Consider the following 18,545-nt stretch of genomic DNA (forward strand, 5'->3'; position numbering starts at 1 on the left):
CCATATCTGGAAGTTGTCCGTCCGACTACTAATTGGATGGACAAAGGAAAGCAACAGACATAAATGGCAGAATTAAGTGGAGGAAGAGCTTTTTGTAGACGACGAGCGCGATCAGGGCGCCCGAAATTGTATTTCCCATTGTCTCCCCCCCCCAAAAAAAAAAACATCCCCCTCGCGAGGGGCACGATCGAATGCAGAGCATTTCCGCGGGGGGCGCGCCTGCAAGTCGTATCGATTACGCATTGGTTGTTGTTGTAATTGTTGTCTTCCAGCGTAGACATTGTCGATGAAGTCGATGGTGAAACGTGGAACGTGCCGTGAACCCCCTGCCGCGGCAATGTCGCAACGTGGAGCGGCTATGACGCAACGTGGCGCGGCTATGACGCAGCACAATCCAACACAATTCACTTTGATCCGATCCAAATCCAAACCAATTCAATCCAAGCCAATCTAAGCCAATCCAATCGAATCCAATCCCATGACCCTCGCGAGAGAGTGTTATAGCGCCGAAATCGCGCCACCACACGAACGCGTGATGTTGACGTCACGATCAAGCCACAGATATTAGCGACCGGAGCGCGCGAACGACATTTGTGGTTTAAGTGCGAACCGACCGCGGCGAGAGAGCGCGATGCGAGCGCCCCCACCTGTTCTTGCGCGCGAACCGACTGTTGCTGGTGGTGGTGGTGATTTATTAACAAAGGAGGGAAGAGAAAAGGCCTGGGGATATTCTTGAACTCAACGGGGAGTTCACCCTCATACGACCCAGTCCAGGGAAGGGGATTGGGGCTTCAAAGGATAGGAAGAGAGAAGGGGGAAGAGAAGAGCGGTAGGAGAGTGGGAGATAGTCTATATCGCGTTCGTTTAGTTCATGACTCGATGGCTACAAACGCAGCGCTAGTCCTGTTGTAACCAGGAAGTTGACTAGGTGCTGGAAGACCTCCCGTCGGATGGCGTCCGGTCCCGTGGGGAACAGGAAGTCTTCTAGCTTGTGGCTTGGGGCACCGAGTCACTGGAGTTCGGCCCGGAGTTGTGCCCTTGCGGTGTCGTGCTGCGGACAAGAGCACAGCAAGTGCTCTAGCGTCTCGGGCTCTGGGCAGTCGGCGCAGGTGGGGGATGCTCGGCGGCCTTGGTGGTGCAAGCGCGCTCCCACGTTGCAGCAATTGAGCCGCAGGCGAAGAAGGAGCGACCGGGCGTCTCTGCTAATGCGTCCGGGCAAGACCCGTGGGGCCTGGCCACTGACTACTCGGGCATCTGGATGCATGGCCTCCACCACTCGTGCCAGGATAGTCCTTGCAGCGTCAAATGACACCATATCCCGGGAGGCTGGAACCCCTGCCTGGCGAGCAGCACCTTTGGCCAAGGCGTCTGCAACCTCGTTGCCCGTGATGTTCACGTGCGATGGCAGCCAGTGAAGTCGCAGTGGACACCCCTGCGCTTCCACCCCATGAAGCTTGGCCGCCAGCGACCGCTCAACGTAGCCGCTAGAGCTGGCTGGCTGGTCGGCGGCACGCAGACGGAGGAGGGCAGACCGTGAGTCAGTCAGGATGATGGCCCCCCGGGCCTGGGTGCCCTGCTTGAGAAGAAGATCTGCAGCCAAGTGGAGTCCAGCCAGATCTGCGTGGGTGGATGAGGCAGGGAAGGGCAGGCTGCACACCTGGCTGGTTCCGAGTTCTAGGGCCGTGCAGGCGGCTCCGGCTCTGCCCATCGACTGTTGTACAGATCCATCCGTGTACACTTGCAGATTTCCGGCAGCGTCGCCCTGCAGCAGGGCAGCCACCTCTTGGTGGACGGCCTGTGGTGGAGTCGACCTCTTACTACGGACCCCCGGCAATGTGGTTACAATGCGTAGAGCCTGCCCCGTGCCTGGTGGTGGTGGCTCCAGGCGTGGCCGCTGCGGCAACGCGATGTGGCTCTCGTACGTACTGAGCAGCATGCCCATCCGAGAGTTGGGCCGGCTGCGGTAGCGCTCAAGGAGTGCCACGCCGTCAGGTGTGCCCTGCAGGCGGTGGATGTGGTGGAGACCCACCTGCAGGGCCCGCATCTGGATGGGCCAGAAGCCTGCCTCCGTGTATTTCGCCGCCACCGGAGATGCTCGGAAGGCCCAAGCAGAGGCGGATAGCCCGGCGCTGATCCACCTCCAGCTCCTCCCACCGGCGCGGCTTGAGTTGCACTAAAGGCAGAGCATAGAGGACGGCGGACGATGCCATCCCGTGGAACACCTTCAGGGCCACGGTGTGTGTGCAGCCCTGTCCATGCGCCAGCAACCTCCGCACGCCCTGGTGGACCCTCGTTGTGCGTTTCCGAAGCGCCTTTACCGCAGGTAGCCAGGACAACTGGCAGTCGACCAGGAGCCCCAGATACTTGGAGCTAGTGCACCACGGAAGAGTCCGTCCGTTCAAGGTGAGCGGCGGTGTCGTCTTGCGTGCTCTGTAGCCCCTCGAGTGGAAGATCATGGCCTGCGTTTTCGACTCGGACAGCTGCAGGCCACGGCTTGTCAGGAAGGCGGCGACTGCCCACAGCATCCCCTGGAGACACGCCACCTCCTTGTCGCGGTGGGCCTGCTCCAGCATAGACACCACATCTCCCATGGAGTCAGCCGTGCAGCGGTGGCGCCTGAAGCCACTTTGCTGCTCCTTGAAGACGCCCCGACGATCAGCAATCCAGTGGAGGCGGGCCAGGATCGTGTTCTCCATCAGCTTTCCCGCCGCGGACGTCAGGGAGACCGGCCGGTACGATGCAGGCTCGGTGGGCGGCGCAGGTTTCGATCCCACGACTCTGCGGGCAGAACGCAAGGTACATAGCGCTCTACCCACTGCGCCACAAAGCCGACACAGAATGGAAGGTTATGAACGCGCCCTATATCCTTGACTCATTCAACCGTCGGCCACAAGTGCGCCCTCTCCCCCGCGTCCTCCTCGCCTTCTCTCCGCTCGCTACACCCTCTCTCGCCGCGTTCGGTTGGGGCGCACAACAGGTGGGGACGTGCGCAACACCCTCTTTCGCCGCGCTGGGTTCGCGCTGAGCAACAGTCAGTTCGCGCGCAAGAACAGGTGGGGGCACTCGCATTGCGCTCTCTCGCCGCGGTCGGTTCGCACTTAAACCACAAATGTCGTTCGCGCGCGCTCCGGTCGCTAATATCTGTGGCGTGATCGTGACGTCAACATCACGCGTTCGTGTGGTGGTGCGATTTCGGCGCTATAACACTCTCTCGCGAGGGTCATGGGATTGGATTCGATTGGATTGGCTTGGATTGGATTGGTTTGGATTTGGATTGGATCAAAGTGGATTGTGTTGGATTGTGTTGCGTCACAGCCGCGCCACGTTGCGTCATAGCCGCTTCACGTTGCGACATAGCCGCGGCAGGGGGTTCACGGCACGTTTCACGTTTCACCATCGACTTCATCGACAATGTCTACGCTGGAAGACAACAATTACAACAACGACGAATACGTAATCGATACGATTTGCAGGCGCGCCCTCCGCGGAAATGCTCTGCATTTGATCGTGCCCCTCGCAAGGGGGATGTTTTTTTTGGTGGGGGGGAGACAATGGGAAATAAAATTTCGGGCGCCCTGATCGCGCTCGCCGTCTACAAAAAGCTCTTCCTCCACTTAATTCTGCCATTTATGGCTGTTGCTCTCCTTTGTCCATCGAATTAGTAGTCAGACGGACAACTTCCAGATATGGGGCGCCTTTGCCGGACGGTCCATTCTGCCGGCGACGAGGCGGGCATGTGCGGCCGCCATTAGTATACATAGGTAGCGGTGTGTTAGAAAGCTGTGCTATAAATTGAGTGACTCGGGAAGCGTGTGTGATCAGAGGTGGGCCTGAATGACTTGTGTACCTCACTTCATCCACTTCAATAAAGCTTTCTCTCTCTCTCTCTCTTACTTCACCCTCAAGACCCATTCGGTCAACCTGAGTCCAAGCTTACCACTGGGGTTGGCCCTATGTGCCACTTTTTATATAGTGTAGGGGGAGCGATGCGGACTAGGGACGTCAACGCGGGTGACATCGTGAGTTACTGAAATGCTCTGCATTTAAAAAACGCAGTTCTGTGCGCCCACGCGTGCTACAGATGCGCCGGGCCCCCTCCACTTGCAACTATCTTTCGCTGCACAGTGCGCGACCGTCGAGATCCTGGAGCGTGTGGCATTCGTAACCGGTGGCCAGAAGTGGACGCCGCGGTTTTATCTTGCGGGCCATCGCCTATAATTAGGCCTGATCAAGACGGATGCCGGCGCTCCCTGCGGCGTCGCCGCCCTCACCTCGCTCGTACGCCGCGCTGGACGTGTATGCCCAGTCTGGACCCGGGTAGCCGGAAAAGACACCGAGATGGTCCCGCCATGGGCAGGCTTCCCGGGAACGCCAGAACACGGGGGCGGAGCCTGCTGCTCGGACAGCTGGGCTAGCTGATTGCAATGACCGCGTGCGCCTGAATCAAGTCGTTTAACATGCAAGGGATGTGTCGCAAACTTCATTGTTTGAGGAGAAAACCGCCGACAACGCACAAGCGGAGCTTCTTCCTCCTCGCTTCATTAAAGCGGTCCTGAAATACCGTCCGCTGATGCATGGATGCACATGTAACCAAATAAAGCAATGTATTAGTAATCTCCTCCTGCAAGAGTTTTGTTAAAGCGATGAGTATTAGCTGAGAAATCGTAAATTAAAAACCACACATTATCGTCGCGCCGCATTTCCTCCTCCTGTCAACCTTTTCTTCGCTGTTGACGGCGCGCCAGCCTTCCCTCCCATTATGCAGCGCTCCTTAGCGGTGGCGTACTTCTCCTATTGCGCTCCTCAGACTGCCGTCTGCTACGGGCAAGCATTTTTGGCTTTTTCATCTTTGTTGACACCATGGATCCCGCACTCCGCTCAAGGCTGGAAAAGCGAACGAAAGACCTGGCCGCATGTGTGCGGCCTGGCCTTGCCCTTTTGCGGTGCACGTTGCTGCAGTGTCTATCGGCGGCACGTGACTTTTTATCGGCGGCGAACTCGCAGCCGCATGGAAAGAATCGTGCGCTCGTTCCCTTTGATGCACCGCGCACTGTTTATCCAAAAGTTCCGTTTCCGATGTGGCCCCACTGGTTCCGGGTCTTATGTTGCGGCGGTGGTAATTCCTACCGGCGGCATGTGAGAAAGACATTTTAAACCGATACAGAACACGTACACAAAACGCGCCGGATCGTATTGCTTTATCAGTGGCGATGAACGGGAAGGCGCAGAGAAACCAGCGCCGCACTCGAGCAGCGTTCACCCGTGTTCTGACAAGCCGCACCTATATCTTGTGAACGGTCGTGATAGAGAGTTTTATAATAACGTACGCAGCCGTACGCAAAGAGTTAGCGAGCGCTATATTTTGCATCGTTCGCACTGCCCATGCGCCGTACGTTCAGACGCTTCTGCGTTTACCGGACGCAAGAATAGCGGACTCTATTTCAGCAAAATAGCGTGCGTACGTGAGGCCGCTTGCGTTTCCAACATGGCGGGAAATACAACCATCCACGGTTGCGCTCTTCTGTAGACAGTAATTTTCTTCCGATGAACTAAGTTCCTTGCCCCTGTGTTTTTAAATACGTAGAGTGGTTAGCACGTCGCCCTCACGCAGCTCTGTATCGTCGTAACATCGCTGACTGTCCGCACGAAGCTTCCAGCTAAGCCAATCCAGCGACCGACGCTGTGTGTGGGTGCATCGCCTCCTGTATTTTTACAATTCCAAACGCATCAACCAGGACCGGCCAACCAAGCCTTCTCCTTCTACTCTGGCCACTCTCCCCCAATCGGTAGCCTTCCCAGCGCTTCAGTCATGTGACTAGTTCAGCTTGGGGCGACGCGTGGTAGAGAGTGGCAACGTTGGTAAAACATGCTCCACCGCGGCTCTGAGCTTTCAAGCGCTGGCGCGAGCGCCATTTCTTTGGCAATCTCAAACATCGGTTGCCCTGGCAACAAGCCACAAACCGCCCTCGAAGTCAGTTTCGGTTGCGTTATCCCGGCTCAGCTCGGGGCCCCACCTCACGACATGTGGGAACTGGAGGCGTACTACTCACTCCCATTGGGAAGTTCGCGATGCGTTTGGCATTCTAAAAATACATGAGGCGATGGAGTGTGCTCAGGACGCGTTCGTTTTGTTTCTGCGGGCGGATAGTGATCCCGATGGTCTCGATTATCTTTCTCAAGCGACGTACGACTCAACCTCGCATGGGGTATGTGCAGTGTGCGTGGATAAAAGCCTCCTCGGCTTGCGCACCCGAGTTAAGTGACTTGCTGTTCGTCACTGCAAACCGCACGCGAGGTGAGTGCCGAATTTACGACGGGCAGGAGGAGGCAACCAATCGTCTGTCAATCGCGGTTCAGACTTGCAACGCATGTTGTCACGTTGTGTTCGTTCCAAATGCATCTCTGGATACTTTTGAAGTTGAATGAAATGTATGCGTCAAACCCGGGCATTCGGCTCAGGGCGTTCTCTGCGATTGCACGAAAGAAGTGCCACGGGGCTTCAACGCTTTCTTTACGGAACCTACTCAGGTAAGAGAATATCCATGTCGTGTTATGGCCGTGCTGCATTCAATACAACTGGTTAAGCGTTTGTTTACGCTTGTTTAAAATGTCCAAGCACTCCGGCACTCCGCTGGCAGATCAGCCGGCGAGCCGCCGCGGACCAGACGACATATCTCTTTGCCGGAAGTGCGTGAAAAAGCCGCCCAATAGGAGGAAGTCTACCTCATGACGCACATCTGGAAATCAATGACGTAGACATGTCAAGATGGCGGCGTCCAAAAACACGCAGGGAAGGGTGAGAAAAGGGCGAAAAATTTTGCAACAAGAGTGTGAGCTTTCCGCTGCACGTAAAAGAGTAATATTTGGCACAACTGACGTTGACGACCCCATCTAAGGATTGCGCTATCTCATTTAGTGTGCTGAAAACGCCTTTCAGGGCCCCTTTAACGTCCGCTGAGATTCCACGAAAGCAACACGAGCACCAATATACGCCCCGGTTTGCCCATACACAAGCATCCAGAGGAATGATGACGCCATTTTGGCAATGTCCTCACGCGTTAAGGGAACGTCACACGTTCGGGGAATTATCAATCTTGACCGCAAGCGCGTTTTGTTTGGCTCGAAATTGCGTCTCGCGCTTTCGGCGAACAAGTTGGCTATGTGCGCATTCGCAAACTTGACGCTTAAAGGGACCTTGAAGTGATTTGTAAACATTGCGGGATTACTGGCGCAAATTGTAGTCCGGAGTCCACAGGCCATGTTGCGACCACTCTGACCACGTTTACGCGAATTTATTTAGTAGAAAATTCAATTCGAAAATGCTGCCTCCTCTCTGCACCCTCGCCCATTTTCTGTAGCGTTTTCGTGTGACTTCAGGGGGACATGATCTGGCAATTGGCTACGCTACTGCACGGCTCGCCCAAGCTCGCCGACCTTCCGACCGAGTCAGTCGGCCCAGCGTTTAGTCCACCTGCCACCGACGGGTCGTCGCAATTCTCTCGCTCAGTTGAAACTAAGCCACAACACGTTTGTGAATGGAAGAATGTGCCTGTCCTTACTTTGTTAGTTTGTACACTGTATCAAGCTCCGAGTCCGTGTCGCTCCACGAAAGCGCTGCACAAGTGCATATGCGACGCTTCGCTGACTTTACGCTAGTAGGAAAATCTATTGCCACTTGAAGGCGGGAGAAGAGTCAGTGAAGTCAATATAGGTACTAAGGAAATACAATCAACTGAAACTTTTACCGTACAGCGCAAAACTGGAGAGCGGGAAGCACTTTTTTGCGGTGGGTGAACAAGCACAGCGGTCAGCAGCACGACCACACATCTGCGAACGCCTTTCCATCTAAGAAATTCAATTGCTAGACGTGAGATATTGTGGAACTTTCGGGGACGCTTCCTGCACGAGCGCTATACAACAAATAGTCACCTAAAGTACTTGAAATGCTAAAACTAAATAAAAGTGTAAACTGGTTATACATTATATACTTTATGTATCCAGCCTCGGCAGTGCGGGCTCGCGGCAGAGTGGTCTAAGTAAGGCGCTAGGGATTTTGCTTTGCAAATTGCAACTTCGAGTCCCCGAGGGTGCAGGTGTTTTTTTTTTTTTTGTAAGTTGATTTTTTTGTTTGAGGCCGATGTTTTCTAACCTGAGTTCACCATTTTTGGGCCGTAACGTTCACTGCTCCACGAGCGAGTTCGCCGAACGCGCGCTGACTTATACTGACGCGCTAGCCAGTTCTCGTTGGCGTGCTCTTGCCACAAGCACCGACTGCTTGCCGGCACGGGCACAGGCCAGAATCAGCACACCCTTGGCCTGGTGCAAACACGCTTGTTACGATACAGGCATGAGTGAGGAAAGCTCCGAAAGCGCATGGCATTTGAGCGTCTGCGGTAACGCGGAGAGCGTTCATCCACTCCGTAGGCCTCGGCTAGTGGTTTCTACGATGCCAAGCCGTCCTGCGAGGCTTATCTTAGGCATATTACAGCCGACAACATGGCAGAAGCGCGGTACGACGATTACTGAGATATCGAGAATGCCCATCCAACGCTGCCGTCGGATGTCAAGCATGTTGCTTTACAGAACCGAAACCGAAACTTTTTTGAATGATAATCTTGCACATCGTCCAATCACAGTAGCACCTCCTCCCAACGTCACAGCCTTTAGTTGGTGCGGCCGCCACAGACCGCGCATAGTAGTTTTCCTTCTTTCCCGCTTTATAAAATAATTACCGGCTTATCAACCGGATAAACGATGAAAAGTGTGGTAATTTGAGCCAGTCTACGCAGTGCAAGCAAAACCGCGAGCTTGAGAAATTCACTTCAGTTTCCCTTTAATGGCGTTTAACGATGCCACTTATACGCGTATCCCAATCTTTGGCTTCTCATCGTCTTAATTTTATGGCTGGCGTTGAAAAACAAGGCCAAACCTACCGAAGCCGGCGATGTACAGTCATACACATATGAAATGCGAACACGAAAATATTCACCGGAACACGCAAAATTGATAAATACTGATCGTTGATGTCCAATAATCACGCTATTGGTATATTTGGAAACCAATAACTCTTCACTTTGTTATTGTAACTGAGCGAGGCGTCATTTTGAAATGTATGGAAAGAAATCGTGCTATTTGTGTGGCCTGGTTCATATTTTTGTGCTCGCGTTCTTTCGTCCATGTCTGTATTTTTCATTTCCTCATCCACACACACACACACACACAACAGAATGCGTAACGCCTAAAGGCATACTGTCATTGTGATCGCCTGCGGAGAGGCGACGTATTTTATACCTCAAGCGAGAAAGATTTTTTCACGTGTCAACGAGTTTTGTTTGCGAAAAGATCACTTGCACGACCTTTTTCGGCCTCCTTGACTCCCTATTTACTGACGTTCGCCATGCTATTGGTCATAGTTTTATTAGGTATTTTCCCGCTGTTTTTTTTTTCACTTCGGTGGTACGTGTGACCAGTAGTGATTACTTTGTTTATCTGCATCCTCACCGTATTTATTTAGGTGCTCTGAATTTGCGTTCAAGATTAGAAGTTATATCATCCCCAGGACCTGAACCCTTACTTAAGCATTTCTCCGGTGGTATCCCGAAATGATGGCCAAGTACACAATGTTGCAATCTACCAGGATTCTATAAAATCTTCAACTTCATTAGAAACCGCCGCGGTGTCTCAGTGGCTAAGGCGTTGCGCTGCTGAGCACGAGGTCGCGGGTTCGATTCCCGGCCGCGGCGGCCGCTTTTCTGATGGAGGCGAAAAGCAAAAACGCCCGTGTGTACGAGATTTCGGCGCACGATAATGATCCCCAGGTGGTCAAAATTAATCCGGAGCCCTCCACTACGGCGCGCCTCATCGCCTGCGTTGCGTCGGCGCGTTAAGCCCCACAATCAATCAATCAATCAACTTCATTAGAAATTGGGCCGTACTCCTTCATTTGTAAAAAAGGGGGTGCATGTCAAATCATCGGCCGACCTTTATGGCCTCCCCTTGTTTTAAAATTCTCGAGCATGTAATTGTCGCACGTATCATAACTTTCTTGGATGGTTACCACGTCTGATCTCATTTTCGGCATGGTTTTAGAAAATAGTTTTTTTACCGTCACTCAGGTGGTTTCGGCTATTATTATCAGTGCTTGCGTTTTCGTTTTCCCTCTCGCTGCCGTCCCACCAATGTTCAACAGTCATCCCACATCACTGTAGTCATCCTTGCCAGGCGTAGCCAGCCCTGCCGCCAACAGGGCTGACCTCAGCAGTTCACATTAAAGAGCTGTCTCTCCCCCCTCTTCCTTCCTCTCCATCTCTCCTCTCCCTTCCTCCCTCCCTCCCTCTCTCACACTGCTGGTCAGCCGCAGTATCATTTAAATTAACGCAATCTTCGACCGTGTTCCCTGCGACAAAATTATTGAGTGGTGATCGGGATTCCAAGCTATCTTGTGCGTGCCTGCTTATCTGAACGACCAAAAAAAAAACCGTAGTGACGTCTGTTGACGGAGCTGGCAGTTTTTCTCTGTTAATTTTGGCGTACACCAAGGTAGCGCAAGACTGTTGCTATTTTTAATTTATTGCAATGATATTATTAAAATGCGCGACCCTTAAAATACAAGTAAATGACAGTTAAGATACGACTACTTTCGAACGGATGTATCATTTTCACTGACGTGCAGACGAGAAACGTCCTCGTTTCTCATAACACAGCACTTCACAATATTCTTTCCTGGTGCAAGAAAACGAGCATGGTGCTGAACCTGCTAAGTTTGCCTTCACATTTCTAACAAAAATTCCTTTCATTTTCCGCATTCAACCTGCGCTGTCATCCATTAAAATAGGCACGTCAGTGCAAATACCGGGGGTCAACAGTAACAAAAAACGAATTGAACTGTCCGCATCGCCAATACCTCAATCGTCATCCCCTTTTCGAGTCTTCTGGGGCGTAAACTCACAGACGCCGATTGTGAAACTCTTAGCATAAAACACTCTAATACGGTCTAAGCTGGAAAATGCTAGTACTGTTTCGGACCAGGATACCGAAGGTAATATTTATTCAATTGAAGAAGTTCAAAGACGAGCACCCAGTTTTATGTACTCCATAAGTATGCATTGTCGCGGTGTACCGGTCTGGAAACTAATGTAAGTTATCACTAAATCAAAACATTGCAGTACCGGCCCCTGGTTCGCCGTCTACATGCGCTATTATCGCTAGTTAACTCTAAACTCGCACTAAACCCATCTGTGTACGCAACTCGAGTTTCGACTTGCAAACGCTTCCGTCGTGTGCTCCACCTTTGGCCCCGCATATCGCTCAGACTACGTTGGGTTTTATTAAAGACGAGTCTTTCTTGGGCTACTTAAACCAAGAAATTTTGGTCTGTCTGTATGTCTGTCTGTCTGTCTGTTTGTCTGTCTGTGACTCGATTCAGCCACCCGGCCAAATTAAGACAATGCCTGCGCAATAGTCTTATATAGTCACAGCTAAATGTACCCGTCTAAGTCCGGTGTAATGTTCATACTTGTCAACACTATTGAAGAAGAACAAGTGATCACGCAAATATAAGACATATTAATACAGAAGTGATATTTGCAGTGTTCCTTTATAAAAAATCATACATGTTTCACTTTTGCGAAATGAAATACTTCATCAACTGCAGAAAAAAATTCACTCCGCCGTCGCCTGCTGTCGCCCGCGCCACTATAGCTTCTGGCGCCATTTTAAGAAATCAACTTGCAACAGTTACGAAAGGTTCCACTAGATAGATTTCACGTCCTGCTTGAAACGCACGTGAAGTAGGGAAACGCGGTTCTGTAAACGTTGAAGTAGGGCGTCTCGATTCACGCGCGTCTTCGCCGCACGGCAGCGTTGGCACCGAGACACCCGGTTTGGAGCAGCGGAACGCGGGAAATTTAAAATGATTTAAGCAAACATTTGGCGTCTTTACCTTGGGAACGCGACGCAAGAGGAACAACATGAGAGGGAGCGGGAAAGCGAAGGGAGGCGTTTACTTGGCAAAAGTCGATAAAGACTATCGTCTTTTGACGACATTTGCAACTAAAGGAGCAGATAAGCGGCCAATTTTTTCGTCCCGCGAGGTGTCACAATGAAACAACATGCCCGCTCATTACCTCTACAATTTAGATATCCTCTATAGCCGAAGCTGTTTTGACGCTCCTGGACTTTGTATCGCCTCTCCTCGCACAATGGGGGTAGCAGTCCCTAGAGAGCAGCAAACTCGGGACAACTCAAAACTCACCCCGCCAACGGAATTGATAATATGGCAATGGAACATGAACGGTACTCACGGAAAGAAGGCAGTACTCATTCAAGCCATCAAACACGCTACAAGACAACCGGACATAATCCTCCTGCAAGACACACACTGCGAAGTCTCCCCGAAGATACCAAGGTACCGCTCCTACGTTACCTCAGTCCCCAAGTCCACAGAGAAGTGGGCCCGGTCAAGAGGGGGAGTCTGTACCCTGGTAAAGAAGGGAATCGTATACTTGGAGCACGACCTCAAGCATAAGACGAACACCGAACATTATACGATTGAAGTGGTCGTCGGCAAGAGGAACAGGAAGCACAAGGAGCACATCTACATTACTAATATCTACACCAAGCCTAAGTCCTCATCACAGCGCTGCGGCACCCTTATTCGCAAGATTAAGCAGCTTGCGGGGGACAACACTACATTGATCTGTGGCGACTTCAATGCTCAACACACCACAGGGGGTTACCAGCGCACGACGGCGAAGGGTCGGAACCTCCTAGAGGAGACCCAGGACGGCGGCTACCACCTCATCAATGACATATCCACTCCTACCAGGCACGGCACGTCCGTACAACGGTACACCAACCCCGACCTGGCTTTCAGCAACAACACGAAAGTGCGGTGGCGAAACACCCTGGAGACACTCGGCAGTGACCATTGTGTAATCGAGATCATTATCCCTCTCAACAGTCATGTTGCCCCTCCACGAACACAGAAACTCACGGACTGGAATAAGTTCCGTACCAACCTGGAGACCATTCCTGACCACATCGACGACATAGAAGAGTGGACGAAGGCACTACTCACAGAGGCCCAGCGAGCTACCATGGAGCTGAGACGACTGACGACATGCCCAACATGGACAGCCGGCTAGCGCACTTACTTGAGGCACGGAACTCACTAAAGCGAAGATGGAAGAGTCAGCGGCATAACCGCGAGCTCCGCAAGCGAATAGCCCTACTTAACCGAGAAATTGAAAAGCACTGTGCCGTGCTGTGTCGCTAACAATGGCATGCGATCTGTCAGGAGGCAGACGGTCAAATACATAAGAGTCGCACATGGCACTTACTCCGTCACCTGCTGGACGACAGTCAAACCAAGGGCACGCAACAACACAACCTGGCACGTACCTTGATCAAAGCTCGAAAAGAGCTAGGTGACGACGAGGTGTGCAAGCGCCTCAACGAGAAGTATCTACCGGCAATGCCACCCTCTCCTCTGCCGAGTTACACGGGCGAATCCAACCCTAAGCTCGACACAGACATTGAAGAATGGGAGGTACGAGCGGTCTTAGGGAAGATCAACAGCAAGTCCGCGGCGGGACCCGACGGTGTCTCTAACAAGGCGCTACGCAACCTCAGCGACGGGGCGATCACAGCACTCACAAGGTTCTTCTATCACTGCTGGCGAAACGGAGCCTTACCCCGCAAGTGGAAAGAGGCACGGACAGTACTCATCCCCAAGCCCAGCCAACCACCAAGCATCGAGAACCTTCGCCCGATTTCACTAACATCGTGTATCAGCAAGGCGCTCGAGCACGTGCTGCTCAACCGGTGGCAAGACTACCTGGAAGAGAACAACCTCTACCCGGATACCATGCTGGGATTCCGGGCAGGGCTGAGCACACAGGACGCCATGCTCCTTCATCAAGCACGAGATCATTAACAAACCGTCGACGACCACAAGCCCCATGGACAACCGGGCCATACTCGGTCTCGATTTGAAGAGTGCCTTCAACACCATCCACCACTCGGCGATTCTACAGCAAGTATCCCACCACAACATGGGAGAACCCATTATTCAACTACATCAAGGCCTTCCTCACAGCCCGTACCACCACCATCGTGGCAGGGGATCTGGAGCTACCGACCAAGCCGTTGGGGAGCATAGGCACACCGCAAGGGGGCCGTGATCTCACCTACGCTGTTGAACGTGGTCATGATTGGAGTGGCGGAAAGCCTCCGCGCCCTCCCAAAAGTCAAACACACGATCTATGCCGATGATATCACCCTCTGGATGACGGGTGGCAGTGACGGCGAGATTGAGGCGTCCCTGCAGCAAGCCATCGACGTCGTTGAAGACCAACTGCAAGGCACGGGCCTCCAGTGCTCCCCAGCCAAGTCAGAACTGCTCCTACTACTGCCACGCTGCAAGTTCAGATCCGACAGTGCACCTGACATACAGTTCCATGCGGGTGACGGTACTACCATCCCAAGAGTCAGCACCTTGCGTGTCCTGGGACTCCACATCGAAGAGCTACGCTACAACGGCCACACCGTTAAGCTACTGGATTCCAAGGTCTCCAGAGCCATAAGCTTAGTTAAGAAGATTTCAACCAAATACGCTGGCATGAGAGAGCACAACCTGCTCAAACTCATAGTCTTTCGCCATCAGTCACCTGGCCTATGTCGCGGCCTTTCATGACTCGACCGACCCCGAGCGTAGAAAGCTGGAGGCGCTCATACGCAAGGCACACAAAACTGCACTTGGTCTTTACAACCACACTAATAACGAACGGCGCCTTGAGCTAGGCGTCAATAATACACTAGGCGAGATAGTCGAGGCGCAGCAAACCGCGCAGCTTACACGTCTCGCGCAGACCCGAACGGGCAGGGCAATAATACAAAGAATAGGATATCAACCGAGGCTGCAGGAACGTATGGACTGGCTGCCGCTTCCGCGGGACCTACTGCGCAAGCTGCAGGTCGCCCCACTTCCCCGCCACATGAATCCTGGGGAGAACCACGAAAGACGGCTCGCTCGAGCGCGGGCACTTACAACCACTCACTCCAACGACACCGGGGCCTTCTACGTGGACGTGGCCAGGTACCCGGAGCGCAAGAACACGTATGCCGCCGCCGTCGTCACAGCCACCACCGGTGAGCTCTACACGGCGGGCAGCATCGTGGCATCATCTACTGAACAAACGGAAGAGCTGGCCATCGCGCTGGCTCTCTCCAACCCTAACTGCACCACCGTCCTTCACGACTCTCGGACGGCCGTCCTGCGTTTCGCCGAGAACAAGGTGCACCCGAGTGTTGTGAGGGTGTGCGGGGCCCTACGGTCATCACAGACAACGGTGTGCATCAAGTGGTTCCCAGCCCACATGGGCACAGTGGGACCCGAAACGAACCGCAACGAGGACGCGGACCGGATGGCGAGTACGGTCTCCCCTCCTCCAGCGGACGATCACGACGACGAATGTGAAGACTTCAACCCGATTACTACGTACGGAGAGGTACTGAAGTGCTTCCTGGACTCCCGGAGACGATACCCTGGGCCTCACTCGAACCTCTCTAGGCAAGAGGCAGTACTGTTCAGACAATTGCAAGTGCGTGCGACGTGGACCCCTGTATGGACGAAACACGTCCACCCTCAACTACAGCCGAGTGATGTGTGTGTGTGCTGTGCAGTGCTAGTCGCGCTACTATGGCGCACATGCTATGGACATGTGCTGTGACTCCGGACCCAACAGACGTGCTTCCACCCCACCTTGCTCGTGCGGTGGGCAAGGAAGACTTAGACTCTCAACGGGGAGCCGTCCAGTTCGCGATGGAGGCCCTCCAACGCCAGCAGTCATAGATGCTGCCTTCCCTACAGGAGGCTGGTATCTGCGACTAATTTAGCCGGCCAATAAAGATGTTGTATTCTCTCTATCTCTTGAAGCAAATGTTTAATCACTGCGAGCTCCGACCCCGATGCCTTTGTTCTCCAGCTGCAGATGACTAAACAAATTGTCCTTTTTCCCGTGTTATTGTGTTATCTCTTAACTCAAGCTGTGTTTGCATATATCCCTTCTATAGTGTCCTCCTATTTGGGCTCCGTTCCTGCAGTGTTCTACAAATGTTTAGATAAATAAATCGATTCCACGACATTTTATCAGAGCTTTATTCCTGCAGACGTCGCCTATCACTGACGTTAAAGAAGACATACCAAATTCACGAAAAAAATTTACAAAGTGCAAAATCGGGCCCCTGGGACAGGAAATCAGGGTCCACCGTGGTATTACGAGTGGCGTTCAATAATCATTTCCCCTGACCAACTTCTGTTAGTCCAGCACGAATCTAGTAAATGTATCTCTGTTACCTGATACATGTTGAAGTTCTGTGCTCAGGATTGTGTAGGCTTTTTCCGTAAATCACTGAAGAAGGATTCTGGATAGAGCTGACAGATTGTAGGGCGGTCATAAAGTTTGTTTTCTTGAAAGTACACGCTCGTTAAAGAACTTTTTATGGGATGATAACTTTGGGCCACGTCTTAAAAAACAGATAACTCTTTTTTCATGCTGATTACTCATAATGGAACTTGTATTCATTATTATCACCCACAGGACTAGACAGAGGCAAAATACTCGCAGCATTCCAATTCATTGTCTGCCCCGCCCCCACCCCGTTGCTAAAAAAGCAGAAAAAACGCTTGCGCCGCGCCTTTTGGAGGGAAGGTGATGCTGATAGTCTTAGTGGACCAGCGGGGTATATGGATGCCCGATTTTGTGCCAAACGGTACCGGTGTAATGCCCTGTAACCACTGCAACTATGACCGACTACGCTTGCCTTCTAGCTAAACTGCCTACTAGTGCGGCATGGTCTCGAAATGCGTGTGGTGCTACTCCTCCAAGACAGTGCTGCTGCTCACGACTCGGTCGTTGCCCGCCTGGAAGCACACTCCCGCAGCTTCAAGGTTATCCGCCACACACTGCATTCACCTTAACTATATACGCCTATTTCCACCAACGAAGTTACTCCAGAAAGGCGAGCATTCCTTGGAATATGGCAGACGTGTCACTGAAGTGAAGTCGTGGCTCCAGGGTGAACCCGAGGACTTCTGCTAGAAAAAAGCATGTGCAGCAACAGATATGCATGGGCAGGTTGAATTTAAAGCGGATTCACATGCTCGTCAACGTTGAAAATCCTATGGGGCCGTTAAAGCAACCTGAAACACTTTGGCGAAAGAACTGAGAGAAACATGCTTTTTCGTGTTTCAAAGGCTGCAATATGTCTCACAGGAACGCTGAATCACTGCATGTGGTCAAAAAACATACGTCCAGAAATGCCATGAAAGCTTATCTTTATTTATTTTAATGGAATAGAATCCGGAAAACGCAGATACATAAACTTTTTTTCGTTTATTTCATAAAATCTAGAATTAGCTTAGTTGAAAAGCAAAATACGCAGCAGGAGCTTCGTTTATGTAAAATGAAATTTTCACGCACTTGTAGTATATTGTGAGATTCAATTATAATTTATTCCACGCTACTGTGAAAATTGTCTTTGTTATGCCTACGTGCGTTTTTGAGATGGACCATGTTTTTTCCCACGGTTGACAAGGCAAAAGACGCGATAGCTGCCGATTGCTTGTATAATTATTAGCTGCAAAACTGAAAAGTGGAGTAGACGACCTATACCTGAAGGGAAATTGTCTGTCCCGCATTCTCCTTTGCTGAGTACCCGTTTTTCTGCACATCTAACTCCAAGAAGAATGCTTTGCCTTTTGTAACGTCGATATATAACACGCCTGTCACATGTTTTCGTTGGTTTAACAACGCTGTTCCTGCGAACTATAGTTATATTCTTTTGGAGAACAGGCTTCCGTAAAAAATTATAACAATGAGGTACATGTTCCAGGTTCTTTCCCCACTTTCGGGGTTTAGACAAAGTAAATAGTTTCTTTTTGTTTTGCTATTTAGCGAAAGTTAACCGCGCCCAAATAAAGCAGTGACATGCACAGCGAGCCGAACAAAATTTGTGTCAGCCTGCCAACCTGCAAAATGGCGTCTTGGGTTACGCCGGGCATGCCGCTTAATTTAGTTTCGGCGCCCGCAGGAGGCTCCGCTTGACTTGTGCGTTGCTTCAGCTGCCCACGTAACACGTCGTAATTTCCGTCCTCCGCGGCTTGTAAGTCGAAACTCGCCCCACTGAAGGGAACCTTGCGTCACGCCATTACACGATGACGTCAAAGGCGCAAACTGTTCCGGCCTCATGGCGGGACATTCAAGTAGCGCCCAGAAGTTGCCAGAACTCGTGGAGGGAGGCTGCCAATATACCCATAAATAGGCGGGCACGTCTTGCAGATGTCGCAAACAGACTACAATGCGTCGCATACCCTGCTTACGAGCGATGTCACTCTCGTCAACGCGGAATGAGCCGACGCGAGGCTGATGATGCTTAATTTGTATCGAAGTTAGCGGGGTGAGTGTTACTTGTAAGTGCTATCGTACATATATTGGATTATTTAGCATAATTCTTGTACGAAACGTAACGGTACAACCGCACAA

Source organism: Haemaphysalis longicornis, unplaced genomic scaffold (assembly GCF_048455015.1).
Source record: "Haemaphysalis longicornis isolate Haplotype H1 unplaced genomic scaffold, Haemaphysalis longicornis Haplotype H1 scaffold_1, whole genome shotgun sequence".
NCBI lineage: Eukaryota > Metazoa > Arthropoda > Arachnida > Ixodida > Ixodidae > Haemaphysalis > Haemaphysalis longicornis.